The sequence below is a fragment of the Ambystoma mexicanum genome, chromosome 2q (genome assembly GCF_040938575.1).
Source record: "Ambystoma mexicanum isolate Mex_15411 chromosome 2q, UKY_AmexF1_1, whole genome shotgun sequence".
NCBI classification, from domain to species: domain Eukaryota; kingdom Metazoa; phylum Chordata; class Amphibia; order Caudata; family Ambystomatidae; genus Ambystoma; species Ambystoma mexicanum.
The window spans coordinates 1,423,678,263-1,423,696,220 of NC_090924.1; the positions used below are offsets into that span (position 1 = coordinate 1,423,678,263).

The following is a 17,958-nucleotide window of genomic DNA, read 5'->3' on the forward strand; positions in this document are numbered from 1 at the left end:
TGATGGAGAGGTGGTGTGTTATGGTCTTATGTTTTGGTTGTGAAGGGGAGGAAGTGTTATGACTGGACTTGAGTATGTTGACTGGGCCTGAGTGTAGGCAGAGCTTGATTGATATCAGCGGCTGAGTGATGTCACGTGTGAAATGTTGGATGAGTGGAATGTTGTCTGGTGTGAGTGTTCCATCCTGGGCAGTTGGAAACCATGTAGCATGGGTGGTGGGAGCCAGTGGGCTTACTCCATGCTCCTGACTTGTCCTGTCAACTTATGTACCTGCTTGATGTAAATAAATAAAAGTCATGGGGTTTTACGTTTTTTTAAACACCTCTGACAACAACGCGAGTGCTATGCACCACCGGCTATTTGAGTAAATGACCCTACGGTGTCGCATTACGTGCCGCCATCTTTGGTTTCCATTGGAAAGCAGCAACAAATCTATGTAATAAAGTTTGAAACAAAAAAATGTTGTTTAGATCAACTGTCTGGAAGAGATGTATTATGTGTGAAGCATAATACTCAACAGGAACTGACCCTGATGTTATTGATGTTATTCATTTACCTGTTTTGCCCTTCCCTGTTATAACCGGTTCCTCCTATTAGTTTGTGGGTGGACATTCCGAGGAGCACTGGGTCTATTTGAAGCAGAAATGGAAGTGTAGTATGAATCATTAGTACGCCGTACCACTAGTTCTTTTAATTCCTTCAGAGCGTACCTTTAGTTCAAAGGCTCAAAAAGGACACTTTAACTTTCTCCTGAGCCAAATATAGAATCGACTCAGGCCAGACATTCAAGCACTGCCAGTTTACAAAGACACAGCTAGGCAGACACACACACATAGCGTCCATGGCAATGCAGATCGTTAAGGCGCTCAGGTTGCAAACACATTTCTTCTATCAGAGGCAGAGCCTTTCATTTGCATGATGGACCATTTCCAACTCAAACAGCTTGCAAAGCACCAGTTACCTAGCAAATGTGTGATAGCTAAAGTGTGCAACACAAAGAGCCCATTTAAAGATGTGTTTATATCCATGATGTCTATCTTCGTATGCAAAAAATAAAGTTGCTTTAAATCACTAATCAAATGTTTTCAACATCATGAATAACAACGAGCTGCGAGTCTGTGACAGAGAATCCGCATATCCATCTTCATTGTCTTAAATCACTGATAGTCCAGTGGGGTTAACTAGATTTTTCAGGTTGGCATCATCTTGCATTCTGGGACTTATAGTTTGCCATTCAGGGTGTGCGAATTAAAGCCACAATGATATTCTTTTGGCTTAACATGTTGCTATAAGGCTTTAATATGCTATTTGTATTTTTTGTAAGTAAACTCTATAAGACATTATTACTGTAGACCTTGAATCCAGCAATTTGAGCCAAAGTTTGTGATCCTGGTCACCACCATTTCCCCCCTTACAAATAACATATTGCCACAGAACCAAATAGGTTTTAGAGATAAGGCGACTACAGCACATAACCTTTTAATACTGTCATCGGCGATAGAACATGCCTGGAAGCGCAGAGAACTGTCTACTGCGCTATCATAGACTTTTCTGCCGCCTTTGATACGGCCAGGCGCAACCGCCTGTGGCATAAACTAAACAGCTGGAATATTCCTCAGGGTCTATTGAGAATGTTAATGTTGCTTTATTCAGAAACATATGTTAGGTTGCGGTTGCATACATCTGGGTGATTGTCTGCAATGATATCGACATGTAGTGGAGTCAAGCAGGGCTATATGGTGGCAGCCACACTTTTTAACCTGTACTTGGCCGACATACAAGATATATTTGTAAATATTGGAGCCAATCCAGTGAAGGTTGGATCAGTTGTGTTAGGATGGTTGGCATACGCTGACGATCCGTTATTACTAGACTACACACCTACCGGCCTTCAGAAGATGTTAGGTGCACTTGTAAATTATTCCACTCTTAATGGTTTAACCATTAACATCGACAAGAGCAAAGTGTTGTTATTCGCAGCGAAAAACAAAACCCCTAAAAAATATGCATGGAAGGTGAATAATAAAAGTCTTGAATTAATACACTCAAAGAAATATTTGGGAGTACTGATTGATGATAAATTACAATGGGATTCCATGGCAACCAATGTGCTCAGTGTTTTTATAGGTAGAAACCTCTGCCATTCTGAGTATATATACTGCAAAAATTAGAACGATTGCTTCAAATGCAGTCGAAATATGGGGCCACAAATATAGGAAACAACTTGTGGTCCTAGAAGCAATGCTATTGCGGGAACTCATGAGATCGCCTCATAATGTATCAGTTGAATATTTATATTTGGAATTCAATATGAAATATATCACGTCAATCAATGTGTTATGCTATATGAAAGAGGCTGTAAATTACAGAATGATGCGATCACTGTTTCTTATATGCAGGCATACATGTGTCTAGAAGGCTTTCTGCCAATTGGTACAATTGGTAAATTAGGTAACCTCCATGCAAAGTGGGCTGTTGGATACTCTCTAATATCTGTGTGACACTTAGCACATGGTTAAAAAAGAGATTGCGAGAATTTAGCTACAAACAAAATATGATCGAACTTGCATCCAAAGCTCATAGTGGTCACTATTGTCAGGTACGAGCTACTCGCCTCAATTTACCTAAGTACATTACAGCTTATCCTAGCGTGAAGATCTTTCAAACCTACCTATTGATGTCATGTGTGGCATTAGAAACAACGGGTGCTAGGCTTGGTGTGTGCAGAGAAAGGAGTTACTGTCATCTATGTGGTAATAACGTAATTGAGTCATTAGAAGATTGAATCATTGTTTGTGAAAGTTTAGAAAAACTAAGGCACCAGTTTTTAAAATCTTATAATAATATGTTTGATTTTAATGACATTGAGAATGTATGGTGTAAATTCATGTTGGCCGATGACATCAATCTTATTTATTTTATTGTGTCATTTTATCTGAAGATTGTAGCCATTTTAATATGCCTCGGTGGGCAAGATGTTATTTAATGGCATAAGACATGATTTTAACTGTGATTTTATTGAAGTTGCTGTCTAATGTGGAGTATGTAAAATGTGGTGTTTGTCCATATACAAAGCTACTTCACTGTAGGTATACCAATAAAAACTTTCAAACTTTCCCGCCTTCCCTGACTCAACATCCCCCCACCCTCCCGGCCATCTGTCCGACCAACCCACTCCCTCCTTTTTGAATGCAGCCAGAGTACCACTAGTTCCTTTTTCCACGTCCACGCCTGACTTGAAGCCATGTTGTCCATATTGCTCAGGTCCCTCATCCACACCAGGGAAGAGAACACAGCAGAACAGCTTTAGTGCCTGTTCTGATTTCAGGATGCATGAGATCGACACATTGGACAGATTGTCACTGACAATGTCAATATTGTCTGCACGCTCAAGATTCAGACAAAGTTCTGGATCGAGGACCAGGCATTACACAGAGTCGTTATTATGGCTGCTCATTGGCTTCTTCCTGTTGCGATGTTGATCCTGCTTCGACAGTGATGCCAGGTTGCGAGCTGTCAGGGAATTCTGTGCTCTCAAGCGCAGCAGTGACAGTACAATTGTCAAAAGACCAACCTTGGTGCTATGGCTGTGAGGCAGAAACATACAAATTAGTAGCATCGGAAGCATACCTATCAATCACATCAGTAATGTGGATGTTCTTGTATTTTTTCCCGTGTTGTAGACATCTGCAGTGTCATAAGCACTCACCGGAGCAGAGGAGGGCTCGTTATTATGGGAATGGTAAGTGTTGCCGCAGTACATTTTCGTCGAAGTCGAATTCTTCGCGTTTTTTTAGAACGGATTTTGCTGCATATATATTTGGGGGTGGGTTTAGGCAAATAATTAATGTAGGGGATGGGATAGTCTGGAGGGGGGTCTCCCCCTGCATATACAAGCAGCAAAATCAACCTGTCAAAAAAATAATAATTCAATGAATTCTCCTTCCAGCAAAATTATTCAAGCAAATCACCCAACACCGTTATTGTTGATGTTCTCCATGCTCTAGGCTGCTGCAGTGATGAGTGTCACAAGGGACAGTATCTCCAAAAGGCCAACCATGGTGTCATCTTCTCCTTCTGTTCTGGTGTCATCACCTTCAGCCAGAGAAGAGAGGTCATTGGTGCTCACAAGTGCAGCAGAACAGTCACCCCTGCAGGTGGATGGATACTCAGGGGCAACTGTTAAATACTTGCAGAGGTACAACTCGGTTGTGTGTACTTCCTGTACACTTTCATTCAATACACAAACCATGCATGCGAGGGACAAGCGTGAGCCATTTAGGGGAAATCCCCTCTTTTAACAGTAGAAGGAAGCCTAAACCCAAAGCTCTAGAATGTATTCCCCTTCTGCTGGTTTGAATGTCAAAAAGTATTTAAAGTTGCCTTGTGAAAGAAAGAACCAACAGCACAGGAGTGGTCTGCCACCTGTGTCATTTCTGACACATATACACTATATGATCTGTCGATGAGATGAATCTAAATTATGGATATTTTAGTCATTTCCTTTGACAAGCCTTATTAGTAGAACAGATGATGTTTGATTCAAGCTGTCCATCGTTTGTTAAAGCCGTTTGGGTCTACAGACAAGCTAAATTGTTCAAAAAGCCAATCGAAATGGAAGGGGAAATGAAAGGATGCAGGATGAGATGAGCTGGACAGGACATTTCTCTGCAAGGCAGATGCAGCAGAGAGGCCAGGATAAGGCATGGTCACTTTTACAGATCGAGAATTCATGGAAATGGGTAATCATTCTTTTCTGTCTGAGTGTGGCTTAATTAAGAGGGAACAATGATCACTATATATTGTATAGTTGCAGATCAAATTTTAGCATGGATTTTTTTGTGTGAAATCATTTGTACAGGTATATTGATTCACAAAACAGCATAATAAAAAATCGATAAATTAAATAATTAAATAAAGAACATTTGAAACATAGTATAACTTTTGAAAGATTTGTTATTAAACCAACAATACTAAGGAATATATATTAGGCATTAGATGGACCAATACATACAAGGGGGAATGACTAGACAAACAGGAGGAACAAATAAGGAAAGTATAGGGGGGGGCATACAAATCCTGGACATAAATTAATGTGGTGTCCGCTCATTTGGTCGAAAAAAAAAGATCGAATGACCATTTGGTCGAAAGCATTGGTCGAAAAAAAAATGGTCGATTTTTTTTTTATTTATTTATATTTTTTTTTCATTTTGTTTGGTAAAAAAAAAATTAAGATATAAAAAGGGGGGTTGGGGAGGACCCCCCCCCCCCCCCAAAAAAAAAAACATTTGGTTGTCGACCAAATGACTGGTAACCAATTAATGTATCACGCAAAATAATCGTTAAAGACATTCTATTTGCTATTTAATTTGGGTAGAGTCCTTGTAGGCAAAGCATACATTATTTCAATCCAGTGGTTTGAACAGATGGAATTCAACTACAAATCAAATGATAGTTTTTTTTTGCATTTTTCCAATTAGTAACAATTAGATGGAAGGCAATACATATGCAAAAGTTAAATGAATCTGGCGTGGAAATAGACGCTATGTAAGGATTGACTAAAGCACCAATCATTAAATTAAATAAAGATAAAGGTTCTTGAAAAGTTAACACCTTTTGTAACTATTCCAGATTGCTTCCAAAAAAGAGAAGACATATTTACAACCAAAAATTGAATGAATAAAGTTAGCGAGGGAGGATTGCCAAGACCAGCAAACATTGTGAGTTAATTTGGATATTTTAGCAATCCTGGACGGTGTAAGGTATGCTCTATGTAAAATAAAGTAGTGCGACTGTGTTCAATTCGCTGTGATAGATGTGGATAAGCATATTTTCCAGATTATATTCCAAGTGTCAGGAGATATATGCATATCCCAATCTACTTCCCATTGCTGGAAAATTCTATACAAGGGAATATATCTTTAGTGAGTTGGTTAGATATGGAGTATCGTTTACATGCTTTAACACAGGGGATATGAAGACAATAGGAAGGGATAGCTTTAGAAACTAACAAAGTAAGGGTTATGTCAATTTTGTAATCTGTGTCATTAAGATTAAATTAAGAACATATCTCAGGAAACGGTATTGGGCCAATTATTATGAAATAAATGTGTAAAAAGACGAATTCCTGCGGAATACAATTTTAGTAAAACCTCTTGTCTGGGTCTGAACGGGAAGAATGTATTGAACCATAAAAAGGCATTAGCTGCATCTTGGATATCAGGTGAACAGGTTGTGAAGGATTTCCATGCGGTTTTAAAAGAGAGTCGAAGTAAATGTTTTTTAATATCTGGCCATGAGGATGTATGAAGAAAATGAGATAATGAAAAGGGAGCAATTAACTTTGATTCTAACTTGACGCAGAAGCATGCATTAGTCAAGAAAGGTTCATTAGATTGAAATATATTAATCTGTCAGAGTAAAAAGGATTTCTGATATTTGGAAAAATCAGGAAATCTTTTGCCACCATAATTTTTGTTGGATTTAAGCTTATTAAGAGACATTTTGGGGGGAGAGGGGAGTTATTGGTCCAAAGAAGGTTAGACAAGAGTTTATCTATTTTTTAAGAATGTTGCTGATAATATTGGAATCATCCTTCCAATAGATCCCCGTGGCTGCAAGGATCAAATTCAAGACCCTTTGCATTGTTCACAAGGCTTTCTTGGGCCTGGGACCTACCTACCTTCAACGCTGCCTACCTTAATACTGTCCCTTACAAGCCCTCCGCTCATCTACCTCCAACCTTCTGCGTGTAAGCCGGTTCTCCAAGTAGAGATTTGGTGGGAGATCCTTATCCTCAGCAGCGGCCTCCCTCTGGAATAGCCTCCCTGCCACCCTACGCCTTGAGGGGGATCTCCTGAAATTACAGAAACTCCTCAAGACCTTCCTCTTCTCCTCTTCCTTCTCTCTCCCTCTACCCTGCTAACCTAGTTGTCTGTCCTTTCCCTCTCTGCCCCCTATTCCTTACAGCATACTGACTGGCCGCCTGGTGTACCTCAGAGACTCACTGGTCCCTGGCACCCCCACCAGTCCTCTCTCGCACTTGCACAAGGCCCTACACCCCACCCACACTCAAAACACTAATAAATTAACCCAAGAGAGTGGCTCTCTCTATACTTACCCCGGTCGCATCCGACCGGGTGCACTTGACCCTCCCCTCCTTGTTACCCCCTGTGCACTTGTTTCGATCCTTATGCACCAAGCCTGAAGATTGTCTGTCTGTTTCTCCTCTGTCTTCACCCCCAATTGTACTGTTAAAATTGGGAGGTGCGCTTGGAAGCACAGGGTACTGGAGGACACAAGTCACAAGCACCCAGGTACTACAAGGCCTGACACCAAGGCGGCGGACCAACACTAAAACGTGGGAGAAGGGGCTCATTACGACACACCAAGGGTCACCTTGCAAAACAACGAGCTGAGCCAGAACCTGCAGGAATAACCCAAGCAACACAGCGCAAGATGTCCACCTCACGAAACAAGAATAAAACAGTGACAATAATGGACTCCTTTTCGGGGACGAGACCCAAACAGCAACTCCAACATAAAACTAACACGCAAACAGAACCACCCTCACCCAAGGACGACCCTAAAAACAATCAGGTACTGTAGGCTATTGCGGCACTCCAGACATTTATCGATACCAAAATAGGCGAAATCAAGGCTGACTTGCAGCTCATGCGCCAAGATGCCCGCAATCTTACAGAAAGGGTGAGCAAAGTGGAGGTGAATTTACAGGACACCACAGATATCGCCACAGACTTGAAAACCAAGGTAAACGAGCTAGAAAGGCAGGTTGCATGACTAGAGGCGAGATCGGAGGAGGCCGAGGGGCGTATACTAGGAATTCCGGAGGAAATGGAGGGAACCAACTCTACAGAATACGTAGAGGTCATGATACTGCAGGAGATTGGGCCCAGCAAGCTCACACAGGGATTCTCAGTCGAGAGAGCCCATCGATCTCTACAAAAAAGACCCCACCAGGATCACACCCATGCCCAATGTTCGCAAAGATCCTAAATTTTCGTGACAGAGAGACGATACTCAAATTCTCGAGAGAGAGGGAGGTGAGATCAAACGGAATGACTCCAAGATCGTCATGTATCCTAATTATATCCCAATGTGCAACGAGCCAGGAACTCATTCATACCAATTAAAGCTAGATTACGAAAACTCAATCTCAAATACATGCTCCTGTACCCCTCACGCCTCAAGATACTCTACAAAGGGAAAGCGGTTTTCATGGAAACCCCCGGCTGCAGCCAACATGTGGCTGGAGCACAACAACCTAGCCGAAGGCGATGAACGCACCTCATGGACTGAAGGACTAAGCAGGAATCACGAATCCTACGAATGAAACCGCATCAAGTTATAAAACCAGAACATTGCACCTAAAATGTGATCCTCCACTATGAAGACAGAATGCGCTCCTACAGACGGGAGCTCAGATGATCACACATGGGCACTGCTACAACCCACCCCATCGTAACCCGTGCCGGCCTGTTGCCAGCACTACATCCGCATTTCGTGACCTGGATGGGCCAACGGGACGCGGAAGCCCCGAGCGTTGCCCTCCCAGTGCAACTGCTGGGGGCAGTTCACAGTTGTTATATGTTGTTAATCCACTTATTCGGGTGAAAGTTGAAGCAGTTAATAAGTCTCCAGGATCTAAAGTAATTCCATTAACGAGGACACGGGAGGGAGTGGAGGATGCATCGACACTGGTCAACCAAGAGGGGAGGCGTCCAAGATACACGGCCAACATGTGGGTGAACTGGGTCAGCAGGAAGCGAACACTTGAACTTTTTCTTGTACTAATTTGAGCACACGCATCAAGGTTTTAAGCTGGAACATGAGAGGTCTGGGTACCTACCTTTGTCGCAATAGGATTAAATCCTACCTCCATAGGAAGAAGATAGGACTGGCCCTTCTAGGGGAAACCCACCTAACGAAGGAGTCCATCGCAACGCTTCAAACTCACTGGGGCGGGCAGGGGTTCGGAGCCACATACTCCAGATGGGTGTTCACATGGATTAGCCCCCAAATCACCTTCCAACTGATCAAGGCTGAATCAGACCCGGAGGGAAGGTACGTGCTATTATGGGGACATATTGAGAATACCGAGATATGCATTGTGAATTTGTACCTCCCCAACAATAGCATTCCAGCACATTTAAATCTGATGTACGCCAAGATCACGCAATATAGGCATGGATTTTTCATCTGGGGAGGGGACTTCAATTGTGTCAGCAACCCGGAACTCGACAGGTCCACACCCCTTCTTGGCGGTCCGCCCACATCCTCCACGGCGCTGAACACCATGCTGAACCGCCTTGGCCTAGTGGATGTCTGGCGTGAACTGCACCCAAACGAGCGGGGCTACTCATTTCACTCAGCTCCACACAGCCTCCACACTAGGATTGACTATGTTTTTACTGGCAGAGAAAACCTACCCCTAATCGAAACGGCACAATACCTTGGCCGAACCATCTCAGACCACTCGCCATTAATGGTAGAGTGGAGCACTACAGGACCCAGACCCCCAATACCCACATGGAGAATGCCCACGGGAGCGTTGAAAGACCAAGCAATTAGAGAAGACCTCAGAGACTCCATAGAGAACTATTTAACAGAGAATAAGGGCAGTGTGGATCACTTAAGTACGCTATAGGATGCCCTGAAGGTAGTTATGCGTGGAGAAATTATAGCAAAATCCGGAAGCATCAGGAAACACCTATGTACAGAGCTAGAACAGTGGGAAAGCGAAATCGGACAGCTGGAATCTGGCACTCAAGGTACCCAGCAAGAAGAAGATAACCTCAAGCGAATCAGAACCGAATGTAAACAGGCTTGGGACAGACTTGCCAAGTTCGACTACACCACCAGAACCAAGAGGGCGCACATCAAAGCAGACAAGCCCAGAAGACTTCTAGCCTGTGCAAAAAAGAACACCCCAAGCACATGACCACAGCCCTAAAAGGCAGCAATGGCATGCTGCATCTAACTCAATAAGGCATTAATGACACCTTCAAACAATTCTATGCCCAGCTGTATTCCCATGACGCCCAGGTACCTCCAGATGAAATCGCGGACACACTAGAGGAAATAGGGCTGCCCAGGATAACACCCATGCACAGAGAAGCCCTGGATACAGACATTACAACAGAAGACATATCAGAGGCAATTAAGTCCCTGGCTACGTCCAAAGCTCCAGGTAGTGATGGGTTACCTTCTGAATTTGACAAAACATATGAACCAACTATAACCCCACTACTGCATGAGGTCTTCCAGGAGGCATACAAACTGGGGATTCTACCGAGGAGTTTGCGAGAAACGCTGGTGATCCCTATGCTGAAACCCAACAAACAAGCAGCAGATTGTGACTCCTATCGCCCACTCGCTTTGCTCAACTGCGACTTCAAAATATTGATTGCGATCCTAGCCAAGCGGCTTTCCATGGTAATAGGAGAAATAGTGCACCCAGACCAGAACGGCTTTGTGCCAGGCCGCAACAGCACTGGCAATCTTCGCAGGCTTCAACATGTAAAACCCAGCCTAATCAAAATGAAGGATCCTATGGCCTGCTATCCTTGGACGCCATCAAGGCGTTTGATTCCATCTTCTGGGAATGGCTATTAGCGGTTCTCAAGGAATTCGGCTTTGGGGAGAAGTTCATCAGATGGGTCAAGTACTCTACACCAAACCAAAGGCACAAGTAAAATCTGGAAGGCTGGTTTCTGCTGCATGGGATATACAAAGAGGCACCAGGCAGGGGTGCCCACTCTCTCCCATGCTTTACATACTGGGGCATGAACCCTGCTATTTCAGGAAGCAGTTTTGCAACGCAGGCATTCGATTGGGTGGGGCCAATCACATAATCTCCCTGTACGCAGATGATGTCCTCCTGTACGTAAGAGACCCGCACCTGAATGTTCCAACTATGCTGGAGGTCCTTGACAATTTTGCCAAATTCTCAGGAATAAGAAATAACAGACAGAAATCCTGTCTCTTTCCATTGGCCAGCCTCAAGGACAAGCACGTTGAGGACCTGCCCTTGTTAGATGTGCAATGGCAGCTGTCCTCATTCCGTTACCTCGGAGTCAATATACTACACACACCCGAACTAATGCATGAAAATAACACCTTGGCGACACTGCCCCCTCTACGTAAATCAATAGGGTATTGGTCACGACTCCCCCTATCCATGATGGGAAGAGCGTCCATCATCAACATGACTGTACTCCCCAGGTTCCCTTACGGATTCCAAAATGTGTACTACTATATCAAAGCCCTTCCTATGGGGCAAAAGCAGACACAAGATGGCACTAGCCACATTAACTCTCCCGCATAGACAGGGCGGCATACAACTTCCTGACCTGGAGAAATACTATCTGGCAGCCCAGCTCAGCTTTATAGCCAAATGGTTGGCTGATGACGTTACTTCAGAAACATCACTGCTCCAATTCGGCTGAGGAATACCTCCTCGGAGCAACACCCTTATTGGCTACCCTGGGAAGGCAGGTGTGGCACAGAACGAAGTCACTCCTCCACCTGAAACACGCATATACTCTGGACATCCCGCTCTTCTCTGACCTGTTCCAGAACAGTGTCGACCTAGCAACCTGACTGGGAGAGAAAAGGGGTGTACACATGGGGAGACTTATACAATGAAGGATCCTTCCGAGACTTCTCCTCACTGCAAACTGAGGAAGAACATACCTAGTGGCCAGCTCCTGTGGTATCAAAAGATCCGAAAGCTAGCACGCACCAAATGGGGCACATGGCCTGAGGAACCTGAGTCCAACCCCTTTGTAACACTACTGTACCACTTGGGAGATGGTTGGAGACCGGTATCCCAAATGTACAGCCACCTAATAGACAGGCCGAATCCTCGCACCCCCGGCCTAAAACTCAAATGGGACAGGGACCTGGGACGAGACATGACCGATGGAGAATGGCAGAGAGCTCTAGCTCTCCCCAACAAAGTATCTAGGAATTCCAGATACAGACTGATCCAACTGAATGTCCTATACCGCTCCTATCTAACACTGCATAGAATAGCGAAGTTCAGCAAGGAACCCCACCACAACTGTCCATGGTGCAATAGGGACAAAGCAGATCTTTTACACATGTTTTGGGAATGCACCAAGGCCCAGCAGCTCTGGGCAGAAGTAGAACAAACCTGCAGGTTGGCAGTCCACAATGGACTCCCAACGAGTGCCTCCTGGGGACCTACCCCAGATTAGCCAAAATCAAACATGCGGTAAAACTCATGGTCATAGTTTGTATCCTCACCAAGAGGTCCATTGCGATGGCATGGAAGAGGCCCGGCGGCCCGCGATTTCAAGCATGGCACAGCGAACTGGAACGCTTGATAGAGGCAGAAACCTCAGCCTGGGAGGACAGTGTTGCTAAATCCCCAGATGCAGCAAGCCAGGCACTAGACGATTGGAAGGCCCTGACATGGGCACTGCTCCACCCTCTCAACGACGAAAAGCCCCCTTGAACGATGTATCCCCATACTACCTGAACTGATCTTCATTGAATCACACAAATAGACGATCACCAGGAACAGAACTAAGCCATCACTGGCGGGCTTCCTCCTCCTCACCTCCCCCCTCTCGCCCCTTACCCTATCCACCCATCCCCTGCTAACTCTCTCGAACTCAACTATCTACTAACCACAAGGAAACAGTTCCCGTTACTGTTAAATGTGTTTAAGTTAATATTGTTTACCCTTTAACTAATTAGCAGCTTATATGTGGATCTACTGACATTGAGTTACAATTGATGAACATTGTCACACTGCTGTTATACCTATACTAAATGCCAATAAAGAAATGTATAATTAAATTAGTCAATGCCACCCAATCCCTGAGACTATTTGCCCCCTATAGCTTACAGGATGCATGACGTATCTTTGTAATATGACTGTCTATGCTATTGTCAGACAGAGCGTTCTCGGAGCTTGCAGAGTCCTTTGCATGCCCTATACCAATTCATATAAAACCCTTTTACTTCACCCGCACTTGGTCCTGGTTTCATTCCCTCCCGGGGTGTGTCCTTTACTGCCGCTCACTAAGGGGGTTTACTGCCTTATGGGGGACGCTTGCTTTCCTTAGTCGTGATACATTAAAGGAGGGATTCTAGGGCTAATGAACAATAGGGGGAAGAGGAGAGCCTTGTCTGGTACCACGAGAGGTAGGGAAGAGTATTATTAATAAGTAGTCTAGTGAAAGGGGTAGAGTATAAAAGCAACATTGATGTAATAAATGTAGCATTAAGACCATGACACATTAAAGATTCAAACATAAAGGGCCAGGAAACTCTATCAAACGCTTTCTATGCATCTAATCTAAGTAAGATAAGAGGATCGGAAGATTTGTGTGTGTGTGGGAGAGAACATTAAAAAGTAATCTGGTATTAGAAAACCAGTCTTCCTTTAACAAAACCAGATTGGTTTATGTTATCTAGTTTAGGCATAATGTCATTTGCCAAGATTTTTGATTCAGAGTTTATCAAAAGATTGGTCGATCATTTTTAACCTAAGAGGGATCTTTGTCTGGTTTAGGAAATGTTAATAATAATGCTTCCCCATAAGAGCCAGTGCTATGCCATTCTATTAAATAATTCAAGGAGTTTGGGAGAAAGCAGAGTGGAAAAGTATAATCAAAGTTCAATAGGAAGCCATTGGGTCCCGGGGTCTTCACAATTTTGAGATCTAAAATGGTGTTTTGCATTTCTTGTAACAAAATGGAGGATTCAACTAATGATAAATCTAATGGTTGATCAGTAATATTCTTATATTGGTGCAAAAGATTAAGGATGTCTTCATTGAGAATAATCTGATCTGGTGTATATAGTTGGGAATAAAAGTTACAAAGGGCATTATAAAATTGGTTGGCACCCAGTGACTCTAATATATTGGTGATTAGAGTGATTAACTATAGAAGTAATAATATATAAAAAGCCAGCAATTTTTCAGATTTGTTTGATTCCCCCATACAACCCAGCTTTAGTTCTCAGTAAGGATGAGCATGCTTTATTTGCAATATATTTACTGAATTCAATACGTTTTGAGACCAGCAATTAAAGAGTTTGATCTGTGGGATGATTGAGATAGGAAGTTTCAAGAATCTTGACTGGACTAAGAAGATCCTGTGATCATTTTTCATTTTGTTTCTTTTTAAAAGCGGCATATTGTATGATGAAACCTCGTAAAGTGGCCCTATATGAGTCCCTATTGCTAGGAATAATGGTGTCCATCCAATTGCTTTGCAGAAGCCAGTTCATTTAGTAGAAAAGGATTGCATTGCCATCTAGGTGGGGAATTAAGTTGGGGTTCCCATTAAAGGGTAGTGCAAACCGGGCCATGATCAGATATAACAAGTGTGCCAATTCCTGAATGAAGGATACTAGAGGCTAGTGGTGAATTAATAATGATCTAACCTGGGTAGTGAATTAAGAGGGGGAGAGAACAAAGTAAATTATTTTGTATCAAGATGGCAAAAGCGGCAAGCGTCAACTAGGAATAGATCCTGAATGAAATTAATAAATTGCTTATGCAATTTGGAATTCATGAATTTGGTGTCTGATTTACGGTAGAAATCACATATTTGGTTGCAGTCACCACATGCAATTAGATGATCAAAATCTTTACTGAATAAGATTTGTTTCAAGTCTGTCCAGAACATTGGATCTTGGGCAATAGGACAATAAATGTTAAGGCTAGTGACCGATAGGTTATTAATAATAACTTCAATAATGGACCAATGACCAGGCGAGTCATGTGGTTCACTAATAATTCAAAGGAAGTTATTTTGTGAATTAGGACACCAACTCCTCCTTTTTTCCCAACTCCTGGTGCATAAAAAGCATGTTTAGCCCATAACTTTACTAATTTATTGTTTTCTTCATTTGAATCTGATGGCAAAATCTGCAGGAGGACCCCTATAAGGTGGAAGTTTATAAGCAAACCAAGGATTATTATTAGAGAGAACAATTCAGCAAATTACAGACTGATAAGTGCTTACTGCACGGTTGTCAGACAGAGGGCTCTGCCGGTGTTGGGTCAGAGCTTATCTCATATATTACTGTAATTTCCGTGAAGAGTTCTGGATGAAAGCAGAGAGTAGGACCAGAAGGAGAGCATTATCAGTAATATGTTCTTACAGTTTCATAATGGTAGATGTTAGTTTCCATGACGTTTTTGCAGACATCTGGTAATACTAGGAAGCAGCTTGTTGTGAAGAAATCTTGTGCTTACATGCAGGGTACATTGTGTAGCAAGGTCAGTAAGCCGCTTTGGCATAAACTGTTATAGTCCTTATGTGGTGGCATTTGTACACAGATATGGAAAGGTACTGGGATCTGGTGTCTCATGGGTGTCATGGGTCCCTGTGGGCAGCATTGGGTCGTGGCCTGCCGAGCCAAGGCGGGGTGTGGGCATGACAGGAGAGCCTGGTGCAGCAAGATTCCTGAGGCTAAGACAAGGCTAAGACATGGTGAAGGATCTGGGGCCTAAATTTGGGGCGGGGTGGGGGGTGATAGCTAGGAGGTATAGTATCAGGACAATCCTGCCACATCAAATCTAAGTGAGTTTCTTGAATGCATGCAACACCAACCTTACTCTTTCCTATGCGAGTAGGAATTCCTTGCCCTTTAATCAGATTATTTAAACCTTTAACATCCCATGACAAGACTTTGATACTCATTACAGCAAAGAAAAGGGGAAATGATAATCAAGGAAATATCGGAAGTGATATAGATCGAACAAGGGAGAAAGTTTGAAAAGGAACAAAGGCAAATGGAAATCTAAAACATTTTGCAGGAGAGATTTCAGAATGCAATAAATCAAACTGAAAGGGAAGATAATCACAGAAGGGCACGGGGCAGCAATGCTGAAGATAACAGCTAAATATGTTATTAATGACTAAAAATGTTGCTAAAGGGGAAGATATCCAATGGAGGCTTCCATCAGGAAAAGGAGACAGTCTTCTATAGACGTATGAGCTCAAACGGAGCAATTCAATATTGGGGAATCAGATAATCATTAAAGAAGAAAAAGCGATATTAGCAAGTTAAGGAACAAAGAAAAATAGTCAATTAGTTGGAATCTTCTCCACCGCGTCAATCTGTTTTATGGGAGATCTAGATTGGTCTCTGTGCTTGTCTGAAGCATCACATGAATTTGAAGGAGTATTTTGATCCGATCTATTCCTCGAAAAAAATGAGATTTCTCTTGTTTATACTTGTTGCGCGTAGATAAGTTATGAACATGAAAAGGTTGTGGCGTAGCGGAACATGAAGATGTTGAAGATGCAGCGACTGATGAAGTGTCTATCTCTGAAGATTGAAGGGCTTTAATAAGAGCATGTAACTTGTCAGGTTCCTTGGTGATTCCTTGTGGAGGTGTGATGAGTATTCTAGTTGGTTCAAGTAGACCGTACTTGATGTTTAGAGTTTTCAATGCAGGTCTCGTATCCAAAAATCGTTTCCTTTTATCCAGAGTAGCTTTGGAAAACTCTGGGGAGAAGAACATTTTATTTTCTTGAAAGGTAAAGGATGGCGATTTTTCTGCAGCTGAAAGAATTTGTCTTGCTTGCTGGTGTCGCAATAAACAAGCAATAGGCGGTCTTGGTGAAGCACTGTTTATGGTAAAGCGGGGTCTAATTCTATGTGCCCCTTGAAATACAGGGGGGGGAGACATTTGGGATTTTAGGAAGCCAATCAGTGAGGAATTAAATGGCATCATTTTTTTTCGAGTTTTCCAGAACACCATGAATTCTAATATTGTCCCTGCTATTCCTATCCTCTAAGTTAGAGACCTCTGATTCGAAATGAAAAGGTTTGAATGGCATTTTCTCAAGACCTTCCAATCTGTCTTCAGAAAAGGACACCTTTTCTTCCATTTCAGATAGTCTAGAGTTAACTATAGTAATCACTCTTGAAAGTATTAAAGCCATCCTGGAGGGATAGGGATCTAGTGCCTAAAATTTAAATGGGAGATTGTACAGAAATAAGCTCCATTAATATTCTTTCCATGCCTTTGTTGATGCTTGATAGATCTCCCGAGGAACGGAATAAGGATTGATCAGACATTTCTGAGAAAGAATGCTAAGTATGAATGATAGCCGGTAGGAATAAAGGCTGAAAGAAATAAATGAAAATGAGAAAGTTACTGTCATTTCCGTGAAGAGTTCTGGATGGAAGCAGAGAATAGGCCCAGAAGGAGAGAGCAGCAATGCTCTCACATAATGTGTCGGCCTACGGTCTCCTCAGCTGACACGGCGCATTCAAATAGGAAGCGCCGCTCCAGCCAACGTCCACGTACACTAGCTCACAATGAGGAAGTGCTCACCAGGCAGCACACCGCAATTCCAGACACTACTGCAACACTGCTCAGGGCTGGTTCCAAGTCACACAGCGGGCTCCAGCCTCCCTCTCTTGTCGCCCACGCCACGCTTCACTTGTTCGGTCAGCAGCCAAGCTCTGAAGCGGGTCGGGAGGTGTCCCTCACAACTCCGACCCAGGCTGGTAATTACGACTTCGGAAGGTGCATCAGTCGCACAATTCCATTTCATAATGCAGAATCTGTAGAATTATCACTTGTATTGCAATGTTTGAAGGACTTAAGCTCCTTTAAGCAAGCTAAAGATCTACTTGTCGGTGCGTTAGCCACTCCCCCCTAGCATGTGCATTTTAAATGACGACAGTGTTACTGGAAGTTATAAGGTTCATGTAAAGCCTCTAAAATGAGTGTTTAGAGTGTGAATCGTCAAATGTTTGTTTAGAAGGTAATGAGAAACTCTAGTAAACAAACCAATGTAAAACTGTTGTTATTAGATTTGTTGGAGTTCAAATATAACTTAGTGGGTTTGGGCACCTAATAAACTCTTCCACATTCGATCTTCTATAACCCCTAAGATGGGGTAAGAGACCTTCTTTTGGGTTGCAGTTGGG

General features: G+C 42.9%; 1 protein-coding gene across 2 annotated transcripts in view; it reads right to left on the reverse strand.

Moving 5' to 3' along the window:
* Positions 1-17,958, reverse strand: part of LOC138570211 (BTB/POZ domain-containing protein KCTD12-like) — a 905,191-nt gene that overhangs the window by 60,878 nt on the left and 826,355 nt on the right. The window lies entirely within an intron of this gene.